Here is a 16264-nt window from a genome sequence, read left to right on the forward strand (position 1 = left end):
CCTTTAACAATGGGTTGAAGTGGCGCATGGATATTTTTTTCCACTTTCAGTGATCAGATTTTCCTGCGCTTTTCGATGAAACCAACGTTCTGTTATAGTCACAGCCGTGATTTAACCAGTTTTAGAAACGTTAGAGTGTTTTCTATACACACATACTAATCATATGCATATACTATATTCCTGGCATGAGTAGCAGGACGCCAAAATGTTGCGCGATTTTTAACAGAATGTTCGAAAAAGTAGGGGGTAGGCTTAAGAGGATTTATTAAACAGTTAATATGACCTTTGAACCTTGGTTAAGCCCATCACCTGACCTATAGAGAATTACAGTAGTACGAAGTCTGGACTGTGCGTGTATTGTGCAGCAGAGTCATGCTATCGGTCAGAGGTACTAGTCAGTCTAGCGGGTGTGGCAGACAGGCCTTCACATTTCCTTGAACCTGGGAACAACAGACCGGTCAACAACAGTCAGGGATATCCCTCCATTATGTCTGTCCCCTGTCAATGAAGCCATAAGCAGGACAGAATCTCCAGTGATGGCGACTAAAGGGAAGGGACTGACCAGACGTAATTGCTGCCTCTGCCAAGGCGTGGAGACACAACCTCTAATTTTCCATGAATAATGTACCTGTGCCAGCCAACAGGCTACAGAAAATGGCAGTTTCCTTTCTCAGAGGGATTGTGGCTCCGCTAATACACTCAACTGAACTGTGGGTTTATGACCAATGGGCCAGAGGACCAGAGCTCAGAGAAACCATCTTACTAGTTATTACTTCCCTTTCCTTTCCCTGATGTTCTTCAAAGTGCAGCACAGGGCTCAGAAACACAGTCAAGACAAGAAACACATTATTTATTGAAGATAACAAGGAGGATGCTTTCAATTGGTTAATTAGTCACCTTGACTGAGCAGCATACATTGGGAAGACATCGTGAACAAGAGGAATATATATATTTTATTTTTAAGCACTGTGGATAATGCTATGCCCCTTGAACTCCCAGGCAGCAGTGCATCTGCCCCTCCTCTCCAATGGCTAAAACATGTAGTGGAGTTGTACATCTCATAAATTCCTTTCCTTCAGCAGAACATGCAACATTTGTTTAATGATGTTAGTTATGCATATCCTTCCAGTCAGCAACCTCCAAATTTAAACACTTAACAGAGAGAGCGAAACAGAGAGAGAAAGAGGCAGAGAGAGAGAGAGAGAGAGAGAGAAATACAGAGAAACAGAGAGACAGAACACAACATGAGGGGCTTGCTCAAGCATCTGCTTGTTTAGGTTACCAAATGCTTCTCATTTAAACGTTTCCTAAAAATCTGTTTTCGGATATGGCATGTTTTTTGAAAGGTCGTAAAGTGCATCTGCATGAGCAATGAAAGTGCCATTAATCACTGGGGAATTTATTTGTTTTGAATCATTTCGATACAATGGCCTTCCTCAGCCCAGCTCCAGCTCCTCATTCAGATTTTTGGAAGGAGCTCTCTCTTCAGAGTAATCAAGTTAAAGTTCACTCTCTCCTCTCTGTCTCCGTGCTCCCACAGTAACCCCCGGTGACAGCTGGTACTGTTTAAAACATCACAAGAGTGATGAAGATTTCTCGACCACATATTTTTGATGTTTTGCTAATTTTCAATATTAGCTCAGCCAGGCTGATATTATTAATGATGAAAGTCCCTTGAAATGTTTTATGGGAGTCAGGAGGAGTCAGTAGTCTCAGTGGGTGTGTCCCAAATGGAACCCTATTCCCTGTGTAGTGCACTACTTTTGACCAGAGCCGTGTGCACGATATAGGAAATAGGGTGCCATTTGGGATGCCTCCAGTGGCTCGGTGGCTCAGTGCTACAGTAAGCCTGGGAGGCTAATTAGGACCAGGACACTGGAGCAGCCAGACCAGAGGAGAGGTGGAGCAGCCATAGCCTGCCTGAATGCAGCCTATTGTAAAACAATGGAAACTAACATGGCCTGTTTTGACTAAGGACACTGGACACAAGACAGAGGAGGAGGAGAACATACTCACTCATCAAGTTTCCTACCACACAAGTAGGGATGTCTGAGCATAAGCAGCAATTCATTCTTCTTATTGAATCCCTTCACGTTTGTTATGTTTTGTTTTCTATTCAATAAAAAAGCAATACATTCTCTCTTTTTTATTCATGTCATTATTTGTATAAATAGGCAGCAATAGTTATTGGATCTTAGAAAGATTCTGGTCACGTATGAGTCGTTTAATGGGTATTGTTGAGCAGATGCCACACTAGTTTTTTGGTTCTAAGGTGGTCCCAGTGCCCACAAATACTTTTTTTACAGGCAAAAATAATGAGGACATTTCAAATATACATTTTCCCAATTACTTATAATGGCCATGTCTACCCATAATGCAACAGATAATACATTAGGTAATTGTGATTAATAGGGAAACTGCTCATACCAATTACATGTTAAGATTCATATTTACTCATATTTGTAGTGCAGGAGGGACCTTCTATTATATTCTGAGATGTTATCGCCGTATTCTGCCCGTTTACGTCAATGTTGATTGAATTTATGAGTATCATTCAACATTTACGAGAATATCTTCTTGATTTTGTATACAGACAGACAGACTGTTGAGCAAATAAGCAAACCTAATATATACCGACCCAACAATGCATTATTATGTTCCCAATATCTCTCAATGAATCATTGAAGGTTGTGTCTGTGTTTGTGTTCCCTGTGATTCACAGACATATTTTCAGTTTTAAGGTGCATGTGTTGAAGTGAGTAACACAACCAGATGTGGTCTTGTTTAGATATCAGTGTCTCATGTTTATTACGTAAGGAATGTGACTGAACAATACATGCTCTAAACCTCTTCACTCTCAGGTACAGGGATGGGGCATCTGGCATGGGCACACATGTTTGTAGGTCCTATATGTTTGCTTGACCCCCAAATGAAATAATCATTTAAATTCATGGGTAGCATGGACTAAAAGCTTCCCACTATGACAGATGGAGGCAGAAGGAAGAAGGGACATAAATACACATGCACCACTCATCATATTTGATTTGAATCACACCTATATTCTGTGGGATGGGCGGAAAGGATAGAGGCATAGTGAGAAAAGTCTCTGCGGATGGAAGGCTACTGGAGTACATCTGGACCCATGACATCCAATCAGCAATAAGAGGTGATGATGAGGACACAGTAGCTGCTGGGGAGGTCGTTGTGGTTGTGATTGGTTAACCGCATCGTGCCTTCTTATTGGCCAGGGCAAAGACGGCGGATGTTAGCCACACAGACAGCGGCTGCCTCCAGAAGGACCTCGTCAGTGGAGCCTATCATACCTAGCAGGAACTAAATGAGCAGGGAGGAGGGAGGAGAGGACAATGTTAACCATCATCATACTCATCATCAGTACAGCGGGGGGGGATTACAGGGTTAAAGTCACTACATTCTATTCAATCTCATTCATTCATGTAAGGAAGCAGTTGGTGAATCAGAGGTGATATGACACTTACACTGACACTGTAAATCTCTTGATAATGGAAAGTGTTGTAAGTATCAAGTAGTTTGTGCAAAGTCAGATGCTACTTGCTAGTGCACACACACTGCCACCCATGCTAGAATGCACAGTATACGGTAGCTGTGACTTGTCTGTGACAGGCTCCTCCGTGTGTCTCTCTCTCTCACTGTTTGTCGCTCTTTAACCTCCTAACCAGGCCATGAGCAAGGGACATGGGTTACAGCTGCAAGCAGCACGTCTGCCTGCCTCTCTCTGCAAAGTTTGTTCAGATGAAAGCATTTGTCTAGCATGCAGCAGCAGAGCTAGGCATTAAAAACCTACTCCAAAGGTCAGATTATATCCGACTATTACTGCTGCTTGTATAATGGATCTGCTGTTTGATCTGTTTGCTGAACATGTTCTTTTTGGGGGCCCCACATTTTGTTTTTTTACATCAAATACATTCAAACGTTTTTATTGTGTTCGAAAGAGTTACTTATTATACTGTCACAACATGTAAACCTATGGAGATTATTTTATTTTATTTAAACAGGCAAGCCAGTTAAGAACAAAATTCTTATTTACAATGATGGCCTACCCCGGGCAAACCCGGATGACGCTGGGCCAATTGTGCGCCGCCCTATGGGACTCCCAATCACGGGCGGATGTGACACAGCCTGGATCTGAACCAGGGACTGTAGTGATGCCTCTTGCACTGAGATGCAGTGCCTTAGAACGCTGCGCCTCTCAGGAACCCAAATGGAGGAGCCTGCCAAATAAAAAAACTATCTGGGTTTTAGTATGGTATCTTTGCTTTTTTCGTGTTTAAAAAGAGACTACATCAAGCTTGTGGGCAGCTGCAGTGCCAAATCAAAATCAAAGTAAATGCAGGCACAAATACTCTGGCACAATGGACATTTTAAATGTGTTCAATGTGTGCTCCTTCATTAAATCACAATGGTGTGCCGCACAACTTAGTTTTGATTCTTTCTGGTTTGCATCAATAATAAACAAAACAGGTTACTTCAAATCTCTGAACTAAACACTCCAAAGCCCCAAACAAAATGTCCCAAACAAAATGTCCCAAACAAAATGTATACTTGACAGTGCATTAATCATCCAGTATATTCTAGGTACTTTTCATTCTCTAAAGTTTGAGGCCTAACTCAAAAGTAAGCTTTAAAGCTCTGTAAAATAGCAACTTTTGTAGTTGAAGTCTTGTATAGCAAGAATATGTTGAACCAGGCTTTGGAAGCGTGTATGAGCAGTCAACCAATTGTGTCCCTACGTTTTGGTGTTGAAACGACACATTCTTGGTGATCATTTAAGTAACACAGCAAACAATATTCTAAACAGTGTCCTGCATACAAAGAAAATTATCCTACTTTAAGACCTTCGTAAACAACTAACTCCCCCTCACTAAATTGATTCAGACACATTTCATGAAACGGTATGCCTGCCTCTCCAATGGTTTAGCTCTCTGGTCTCTGTGCCTTAGCATGACTTAACTGGTATATATATATATATATATATATTTTTTATTTATTTTACCTTTTATTTTACTAGGCAAGTCAGTTAAGAACAAATTCTTATTTTCAATGACGGCCTAGGAACAGTGGGTTAACTGCCTGTTCAGGGGCAGAACGACAGATTTGTACCTTGTCAGCTCGGGGATTCGAACTTGCAACCTTTTGGTTACTAGCCCAACGCTCTAACCACTAGGCAACCCTGCCGCCCCAGGTCAAACCCTACCCTGCTCAAAAAAATAAAGGGAGCACTAAAATAACACATCCTAGATCTGAATGAATTAAATATTCTTATTAAATACTTTTTTCTTTACATAGTTGAATGTGCTGACAACAAAATCACACAAAAACTATCAATGGAAATCAAATTTATCAACCCATGGGGGTCTGGATTTGGAGTCACACTCAAAATGAAAGTGAAAAACCACACTATCCAACTTTGATGTAATGTCCTTAAAACAAGTCAAAATGAGGCTCAGTAGTGTGTGTGGCCTCCAAGTGCCATATGACCTCCCTACAATGCCTGGGCATGCTCCTGATGAGGTGGCGGATGGTCTCCTGAGGGATCTCCTCCCAGACCTGGACTAAAGCATCTGCCAACTCCTGGACAGTCTGTGGTGCAACGTGGCGTTGGTGGATGGAGCGAGACATGATGTCCCAGATGTGCTCAATTGGATTCAGGTCTGGGGAACGGGCGGGCCAGTCCATGGCATCAATGCCTTCCTCTTGCAGGAACTGCTGACACACTCCAGCCACATGAGGTCTAGCATTGTCTTGCATTAGGAGGAACCCAGGGCCAACCGCACCAGCATATGGTCACACATGGGGTCTGAGGATCTCATCTCGGTACCTAATGGCAGTCAGGCTACCTCTGGCGAGCACATGGAGGGCTGTGCGGCCCCCCAAAGAAAAGCCACCCCACCCCATGACTGACCCACCGCCAAACCGGTCATGCTGGAGGATGTTGCAGGCAGCAGAACGTTCTCCACGGCGTCTCCAGACTCTGCCATGTCTGTCACGTGCTCAGTGTGAACCTGCTTTCATCTGTGAAGAGCACAGGGCGCCAGTGGTGAATTTGCCAATCTTGGTGTTCTCTGGCAAATGCCAAACGTCCTGTACGGTGGTGGGCTGTAAGCACAACCCCCACCTGTGGACGTCGGGCCCTCATACCACCCTCATGGAGTCTGTTTCTGACCGTTTGAGCAGACACATGCAGATTTGTGGCCTGCTGGAGGTCATTTTGCAGGGCTCTACCAGTGCTCCTCCTTGCACAAAGGCGGAGGTAGCGGTCCTGCTGCTGGGTTGTTGCCCTCCTACGGCCTCCTCCACATCTCCTGATGTACTGGCCTGTCTCCTGGTAGCGCCTCCATGCTCTGGATACTACGCTGACAGACACAGCAAACCTTCTTGCCACAGCTCGCGTTGATGTGCCATCCTGGATGAGCTGCACTACCTGACCCACGTGTGTGGGTTGTAGATTCCGTCTCATGCTACCACTAGAGTGAAAGCACCACCAGCATTCAAAAGTGACCAAAATATCAGCCAGGAAGCATAGGAACTGAGAAGTGGTCTGTGGTCACCACCTGCAGAACCACTCCTTTATTGAGGGTGTCTTGCTAATTGTCTATAATTTCCACCTGTTGTCTATTCCATTTGCACAACAGCATGTGAAATGTATTGTCAATCAGTGTTGCTTCCTAAGTGGACAGTTTGATTTCACAGAAGTGTGATTGACTTGGAGTTACATTGTGTTGTTTAAGTGTTCCCTTAATTTTTTTGAGCAGTGTATATATCTCAGAGAGAGTACATTCCTACTGTGATTGTTTTCAATTAAAAGGGTGAAAAAGACACAGAAATAGCTTCTTAGAAAGAGCAATTTATCAAGCTATAATTTTGCTAGGACTGTCTGGGTGTGGTCTGAGTGGGGAGGGGAAAACTGGAAAATAGCTCTTCATGTCAGAGAGGTTTGGAACTGTCTTTCTTAGTGGTCTATTCACTCAATTACCACCTGGTGATGACACCAGGCCCAAAACTAAATTCCACCAGAACAGGCTGAAATATCAGCCAGCTCTTACACTAAATTGGCATGATCACAATTTCACAAATCTAACATAGTGTGGAAATATATAAGAAAAATCATGTTTTTGACTGCACTGGGCCTTTAAGAGGTCTATATATTGATTAATATATAGAGTGTGTGTGTGTGTGTGTGTGTGTGTGTGTGTGTGTGTGTGTGTGTGTGTGTGTGTGTGTGTGTGTGTGTGTGTGTGTGTGTGTGTGTGTGTGTGTGTGTGTGTGTGTGTGTGTGTGTGTGTGTGTGTGTGTGTGTGTGTGTGTGTGTGCACGCACCTTAATGTGAATCTCTGCCATCTAGTAGACCCTCACATCATGCCTCATTGACTCTTATCTCCAACTGTTTGAACCAGCCTGCCCTTGGCCCTGATAGGGAGGTCAGTACTGGGCTGATCTTTACAGAGCAGTACTTGTCTCTGTTCTGTTCCCATGTTATCATTGTGTTCATAATGTAAGTCAATGGGAGGTTGAGGTTGAACTCTGACTGTGAAACATGTAAATTTAAAATCCTGCTCCGCACATTTGTGTGGTTAGCTAGCGGCCTAGCGCAGTGCCAGTGAGCAGAGAAAAAGACATTCCCAGAATGTTCTGCTCAAAGATAAATAGTGAAAGGAAAACAGATGAAAGATGAGGCTTCTATCTCCTCTATGAGCAGTGAGCACACAAACAGACACACTCTGGGCAAGCATTCAAAACCCCCAAAAAGCTGAGAAAATAATACTGCCATTCCCTTCTATTCCCATTAGTTCCCTGATTTGGACATTTAAAAAAAAGGATGTTGTCCTATGAATACTAGTCACTTTCATTGCATCAGTGTATCACTTAGTGTTTCTGTGCCAGTAACACTAGTTTATATGTTGTTGTTTTTTAATAGCATCCAAAACACCTTTGAAATGCAAACTTTATACACACAAGTCTCTTTTGTGAAAAGAGAGGATGCCTGCAAAGTGCCAGAATCAACGTTTTGCCAACTTCGTAGCATGTTATTCAGACGTGGCCAAATAAGGTCTCCCCAAGCCCACAGCTAGGCTAAGATAAGCATGTCTCTCTTTGCATTTCTTTTCCCTCTCTTCCTCCTCCTCCCCAGCTGGGATCTCAAAGACTATAATGCACCACTTGTTAGAATATTACCAAACCGCGGTAACATGAACACTCGCACTACCCTGGTTTGAGAAAGGAATCAAGAGGGTCTGAGGTTTTTAACCTTTTACTGCAGTGGGCTAAATCAGGGTCACACAGAGTGTTTCTTGGTAGTCTTAAACAATCTACTCTGAAACAAAAGTATACAACTCACACACATGGTTATGGGCTTTAAAAAAAACACCTGGAGCATGTCAGATATTTAAATGTATTCCATTTTAAGTTTTGTATCCCAATATTACACTTTATATATATCATAGAAGACTTAAATAGAACAAAACTCTTTAACATAAAAACACTGGATTTTCAGCTGGTTTTTAGAAATAATGTTTTCTCAATCGCTTTGGCTCATTTTCTTAAACAGTCTTAACATTCTCTAAACTGTAAGTGCAATTGTCACAACTGTTTTATGAGACATCCCAATTCTATTGCATGTCTGCAAAATGTAGTAACTCACCCAAAACATTTAATTCATGCTTCAAATCCAAGTTATTGTGTCATTAAATTGGCCAATGCCACCAAAATTAAAATGTTTTTTGTCATCATGTGAGCCGTACTGGTTAAAATGTTTAGATGTTTTTTCAACATGGCAGTCAACCCTGGAAGTGTTTGTTATATACACATTTCAGTTCTGTTCTGACACTGACTACTTACTGTACTATACAATAATTTCAGTTTTGTCTAGCTGAATGCTATTGTGTATCAATCACACTGAGCTTTTTAGATACCGATTTCAACAGTAGGTCAAAGTTTACTGGGAAAAGTCAATACTGTAGTACACAGAAAAAGGATATGCACATTTGTATGTATACAGCAAATGTATATTTGTAGCAATGTGTTACATGTAAACAGAACATTTGCATGTCCATTTTTACATATTTCTGACATGTAAAGTCATATATAGTGAACAGAAAATTTGCCATGCAAAAAAACAATAAATTGTACCTCCTCACAGTACGTAACACTACAAGTTCCCATCTTCTTGGTGGACATCCTGTTGCTCTTGTTGGTCTGGCCGGAGACTTTCGTCAACATCACATCTGATGTTTTCCCTTGTGATGCACCGGGGGGAAAATCTCCTTGCGTGGCTCAACCATCCCCTGCAATGATCGCCTGTGATGTCCTCACAAACGGCATTCACGGCATCTAACAGAGACATCTGATCTTGTGCCTGATAGTCATATACTTTCCACCTCCATGCTGAACAAAACTCTTCTTTCGGATTCAGGAAAGGGGAGGATGGTGGGAAGGAACTCCATTGTTATCCTTTCATGTGCAGCAAACCATTTCCTAACAATGTTGGTTCGGTGGAAGCCGACCATTATCCCACACAATTACATAATATGGCAAATCTGGTCTAACTAAACCTCTTTGGTGTTCTGGTATTAGGTCTCTGTAAAGTGTATTTAGGAAGGCCAGGAGAAGTTGGGTGTTATAGGGCCCAATGTGTGGAATATGTGTGCTCACACCATTCTCAGAAATGGCAGCACACATTGTAATGTTGCCCCCACGTTGGCCTGTTGTGGCAATTGTGACTCGGTGTCCAATGAGATTGTATCCACGCCTCCTGCCTTTGGCCAGATTGAACCCAGCCGAGTCCACAAAAACAAGAATGTGGGTCATTTCATGTCCTTCCAGCTCCATTATTCTCTATATAGCAACAAAATAGAAGGTTTGTTTCACATAGCCTATTCTAGAATTACACAGTTTAGTAAAGTATAAATGTTTTCTGTTCTTATGGGTATTTACAACTTCAAGAAATATATACAGGCATCATTGAAGTACAGTAAAACTCACTGTACAATATACCATGTGCACACCAATGGTTTACCTGAATATACTGGTACCACAGCTCCTACCTGGACATACTGGTACCACAGCTCCTACCTGAACATACTGGTACCACAGCTCCTACTTGGACATACTGGTACCACAGGACCTACCTGAACATACTGGTACCACAGGTCCTACCTGAACATACTGGTACCACAGCTCCTACCTGAACATACTGGTACCACAGCTCCTACCTGGACATACTGGTACCACAGCTCCTACCTGGACATACTGGTACCACAGCTCCTACCTGAACATACTGGTACCACAGCTCCTACCTGAACATACTGGTACCACAGCTCCTACCTGAAAATACTGGTACCACAGCTCCTACCTGGACATACTGGTACCACAGCTCCTACCTGAAAATACTGGTACCACAACTCCTACCTGAAAATACTGGTACCACAGCTCCTACTTGGACATACTGGTAACACAGGACCTACCTGAACATACTGGTACCACAGGTCCTACCTGAACATACTGGTACCACAGCTCCTACCTGAACATACTGGTACCACAGCTCCTACCTGGACATACTGGTACCACAGCTCCTACCTGAACATACTGGTACCACAGCTCCTACCTGAAAATACTGGTACCACAGCTCCTACCTGGACATACTGGTACCACAGCTCCTACCTGAAAATACTGGTACCACAACTCCTACCTGAAAATACTGGTACCACAGCTCCTACCTGGACATACTGGTAACACATCTCCTACCTGGACATACTGGTACCACAGCTCCTACCTGAACATACTGGTACCACAGCTCCTACCTGAACATACTGGTACCACAGCTCCTACCTGAAAATACTGGTACCACAGCTCCTACCTGGACATACTGGTACCACAGCTCCTACCTGAAAATACTGGTACCACAACTCCTACCTGAAAATACTGGTACCGCAGCTCCTTCAATCAGTCACTATTCCTCTCAAATGGCACCTAGTAGAGTTGTTTCATAGTCATTTGATTTTTTTTTTTGAAACTCTGTCTATAGTGGAAATTCTGACAGAATTGATTTTTGCGAATATATTGTTGTCATATATGATTGCACTTTGGATCTCTCTTAGCCTGACGGAATTGTTGGCTGTGACCATGTTGCAAATGTCTTGTTCTTGCTGATGGCTGAATACTGCTGCTCTGCCAACAGCATGAGGTCGTTGTGCAGTCCTATATATGACATGTAGAATTCACAAATACATCGTGCTACAGAGTAGTATATTGTATTCAAATTTTGCTGTATTACTGTATATTCCTCATACATATCTTAAGGTACATTGTGATTTTCAGACTTGCATTTACCTTTACAATAGTTTCTCTATTGTTGTAAATGAAATCTTGTAACGAAAGTAAAATAATCTGTACATATTTACCTGTTTTCCCTACGGAATGTTTGCACAATTGATGACACTGTGGACCTGTTTACATTAGGCTGAACACTATGACCAGCCTCCTCCATTGTAAGACCGTGGTTTATGACATGTCCCACAATTGTGGCTTTGATTTCATCAGGGACTCTTATTCTTTGCATTCTACCTCTTCCTTTATTATGTCTTCACCACCACGCATTCTTACACATCTTCTTTTTTCACTTCCACGAGCATGTAGCTGCTGTTCAGGGTTGTGTTGTTCCTCCGTGTTAAAAAATGGTAGTGATTGTGCAAGCTCCATATATATGCTTCCAAATTTGATTGGTTGATTGGTGAGATTGTGATTCCTATTTCATTACTATGTCACCTGGCAGGTCATTTGCCAATTTAGCAGAGATCACAAACGTTTCATGTCATAGATATTTATGGAATATACATGCATGTCTGACAGATTTTGATAATTGAATGGATAATTTTGCATGTGATTGGCTCACACGATGAAAGAAGTTATGAAGAGTACGACAATTTCACTGAGAATCAACTCATCAGTTTTGATCAGCAAGCCATGTGCATATAGTTATTGTGGAAATTGTATACAATTGTACTCACTCTTTCGCACACCTGCCAAAACACCTGCAATTTGCTTAAATGAATGCAATATTCAACAACAGATTTTTACCTTGTCAGCATGGGGATTTGATCTTGCAACCTTTTGGTTACAAGTCCAAAGCTCTAACCACTAGGTTACCTGCCTCCCCTCCTGTCACACATGAAGGAGTTAAGTGCTCCGGTGTTGGGCTTCTGTTTCCTGAAGAGTTGGGGTCTCTAAATCCTCCATGAAAGCACCTGGGTCTGACAACCAACCAGGCATTACAGGACTGGTCCTGGAACTTCTGTCCTCCTGGCCCAGTGTTCCCATGAATATATACCAAATGGCACCCTATTCCCTATATAGTGCACTACATTTGATCTGGGCCCTGGTCAAAAGTAGTACACTAATAGGGCGCCATTTGGGATGCAAACATTGTGTTTCAGGCCCCTGCGCCTTCCACGCTGTGAGCGAACAGCTCAAACAGGCCGCATTTAGCTGAGCTGAGCTCTAGGCCGATGGGAAGGGGACTTACTGAGGGAAGTCAAGGTAAACAAAATTCCCTACGGCCTCAACTGAGCCAGGACCGTTTAGCAGTCCCCCCCATCTCTCTCTGTCAGTAGCGTTCAAATCATTGACTAGGGGGGGGTTGCCTCAAGGAAGGTTTACTGTACTGTAAGACTTAGTCTAAATCTATACTGGTTCCACACACACATATCCAACCTGAGAGAGCTGCTGGACTGGACATCCCTCCTCATCCCAGACCAGACATTAGAGAGAGGCTGGAGTCACAGCACTAGGCAGCGTAACACATAACACACTACATATTTCAAACATACAGTACAGTAGCTAGTTGCACAGAGCAGCTCCAGTGGCGTGTACTAGGGGTATCATCTGCTCACCACATCCAGTCCACAACCTGAAATCCTGTTACAGATAAAGCATGACTAAGAGGAAACTTCAGAAATATTTGCTGCAGTGTTTTTTTCCTGACTGCTGCTTTCACTCACTCTTTCACTCTACCTTCTTCTCCCACTCTCTCTTTATTCTATCCCCTCTCTCCCTTTTCTTGTTCACTCGTTTACTTTGAGCATACAGTACACAGAAAATGAAAACACAGACAGTGCAAAGCAAAGCACAGGAGGAGTGTAGAGCACCCGTGGCAACAACAGCACAACATTTTTCTCATTTAGAGATTAAAGCCATAAAATACATACCAGCTACGAGATGGCAACGGCCAATTTCTGGAATACCTTCAGTTGAAAATTACCAACAATTACCATCTGCATTTTGTAATTTACATCAATTTACTTCACAAAGCTTTCTTGTGAAAGAGCCTCTTTAATACAGAAAGTTGTCTGAAGCTGTCCACAAGGATTTATGGTTTCAGCAAACAATCCCCAGCCCTCTGGAAGCAACGTAAAGCAAAGAGGAGGGTGTGTTGATTTTGTACAAGGGACAAAATCAAGCACCATCCTTATAAAACTGTGAGATACCAAGTGTAGATGTCAAATCAAACGGGAAGGGCAATTCATCTTGGCACTTTTTCTGCTTAGCCCTGGTACACACTTCCTCTGGGAAAGCTAGCAGCCCCCGAAAGCTCCTCATTCCTGAACTTGTTCACAGAGCTGCCCAATAGAACCAGGGAACGGAATGCAGGACAAAACACACAATAACACAGTGGCAAATCCCACAATAACACAGTGACAAAACACAAAACCTCTAAGTGAAGCATTTTGTACACCTAATGAAATCACCGAGGCAAACACAAAAACATAGTTTTGGGGTATTAACTCTGCTCATATAAGGATGTTTTCATATTTTTCATGCAACATTAAAAGTTGCTTTAAGGTTTAAATACAGTTTATGAAATTTGACGAGATGCAATGAAATAGCATTTGGATATTTTAAGACCGAGGGACAGAAAAAAAAGAAGCGAAAAAACTCAGACAGATCACTAATGTCTTTTCCAGTGTAAAATACTTTCTTTTCAATGCTTAATTTCCTCTGCTAAGCTTAGGGGACTGTGTTATACACCATTAAGAATGCTGGGGAGGAAAGTTACAGTACTCTGAGTGCAGAGAGAGAGAGAAAGAGAGAGAGAGAGAATCCTACAAAAGCATTATACTACTTGTGGTTGTACATGTTTTGAGAGCTTTTCAATGGCAGAGAAAATACCCTTTGATATATGGTTGCAATAATACAAGAGGCAGTCTTGAATTTTACACTCCGCCGTAAATTAGACCGAATGTAACATTACAGAAAGAGCTCCTCGATAAACCCCACTCAAACAAGGTTAGGAAATATTGTTTTAACACACCAATCCATAGATCATAAGCAGGATGTACATTTTTTTTATATAGACTTTATTTAACTAGGCAAGTCAGTTAAGAACAAATTCTTATTTAGATTGACTGACTACCGGGGAACAGTGGGATAACTGCCTTGTTCAGAGAAAGAACAACAGGTTTTTAACTTGTCAGCTCGGGGATTCAATCCCAGCAATCTTTTGGTTACTGGCCCAACGCTTGAACCACTAGGCTACCTGCCGGCCCTACATAATGCGGCCAGGCCTCAATGTCTCACTTAGTGTTACCCCACTGGGCACATACATCAATTCAACATCTATTCTCCTCTGGGTCAACGTAAAATCATTGAAATGACATGGAAACAACGTTGATTCAACCAATGTGTTCCCAGTGGGGCAATACTGAGGACTGGCCACCCGTCAGGGCCTGGTTCCTCCCTAAGTTTCTTCCTGTCTTCCTAGGGGGGTTTTCCTCGCCACCGTGCTTCTACATCTGCACTGCTTGCTCTTTGGGGTTTTTAGGCTGCGTATCTGCATAAGCACTTTGTGAAATCTGCTGATGTAAAAAGGGCTTCACAAATGCATTTGATTGATTGATTGACTACAGACAGGCTCTGGTGCTGTAATGTTTCCAGGCGTCAGGCAGGTATACATCCACAGACTGTTAGTATGAATCCAGTCAGATGCAGCTGCCATGTGTGTGTTTCCTTTAACTGCTCAGATGAACAACAATTTAAACACGCAATAGTGGTGTAACGTAACGTGGCCTGCCTTTCTTTCTTAATTAAGCTCTTTAAAATCCCCAAAATACATTTTGGATTTGTGTTGAAACAACTCACTCTGCACTGGGTACATTAATAAGGGCACACAGAAAGAGACTGATTAACAGGGTGGTATGCAGGGCGAGCAGACACGCACACACGTACACAAACATGTGTACATACAGAAACACAAACACACTCACACAGCTGTCCAGGTTTTGTTGTGGCTTGAACTACAAAAAAAATATTCTGCTTAACGACTTTTGCAAATTGGACATTACTCTTTCGGAACACCCAATGTTCAGTCCAGCTACCAATCATGGCTAGCGTTGAACCACATACACTGCAACAGCAGATCAAGCTAAAGTACACCATTAAATGAACATGGGAACAAATATTTGGCTGCAATGGTAGAACCACTTCTTAAATTTATATCGCAGTTGTTGTTGAAAAAAAAAACTATGTGGTCACAAAAGATTTCTTGTGTGAAAATCCTGTTCTGAAAGAAATGTGATTGAATTAGAAAAAAAACTGGAACATTTTCCCAAACATTGCATTACACTGTTCTCTACGACATGACATTTAAACACAGTTTAATCTAAGCTTCAAATATTTACATTAATGTCACATAAATATAAACATGACTAGTTAGGAAAAAGCTTTGGAAAATGAAAATAATAAAGAATATTATTCTGTATGAAACACGTACTGTCCCTATTCTGAGTCAATTATGGATTAGGACAAAAGAACATTGAAGTATCCCCCATAACATAGTGTTGTTCTCCTTTAGCTCTAGACAACTGTGGCCCTGTTCCTTGGGCCTAAAACATGTCACTGCTGCATTCTGCTCTCATGTCAGGGGACAACTCCTAGCAACAGTTACCCAAGATACAGCCTTTTGACTTGCTCTGTAATGGCATCTAGGGTCTACAAGGGAAGTGGCACTTTGCACACACTGAGTTGTTTGCTTTGCTGAATTCCCATGACGGTTAGAAAGTGGAGTCATGTTTCGGACAAGAATAAAACTAGCTTTGTTTCTGCTCCGTTGGTCAAAGGCTCTGAAAATAGTTACAGCTTTTCAGCGTTTATTACCAATGTTTTCACACATCACTAAAACAAAGTAGAGTGATGGGGCTCAGAGACTTTTTCATCAATGCTGATTAAGTATTTTGTC

At 42.2% G+C, this 16264-nt stretch overlaps 1 long non-coding RNA gene across 1 annotated transcript; it reads right to left on the reverse strand.

Annotated features, from left to right (window-relative positions):
* Positions 1 to 829: 829 nt before the first annotated feature.
* Positions 830 to 9849, reverse strand: LOC112228045. Its single transcript, XR_002949954.2, has 2 exons — positions 9166 to 9849; positions 830 to 3333 (listed from the first exon to the last, which is right to left on the reverse strand). It is a non-coding gene; the product is annotated as an uncharacterized LOC112228045 (long non-coding RNA).
* Between the last annotated feature and the right edge of the window lie 6415 nt (positions 9850 to 16264).

The sequence above is a fragment of the Oncorhynchus tshawytscha genome, linkage group LG29 (genome assembly GCF_018296145.1).
Source record: "Oncorhynchus tshawytscha isolate Ot180627B linkage group LG29, Otsh_v2.0, whole genome shotgun sequence".
NCBI lineage: Eukaryota > Metazoa > Chordata > Actinopteri > Salmoniformes > Salmonidae > Oncorhynchus > Oncorhynchus tshawytscha.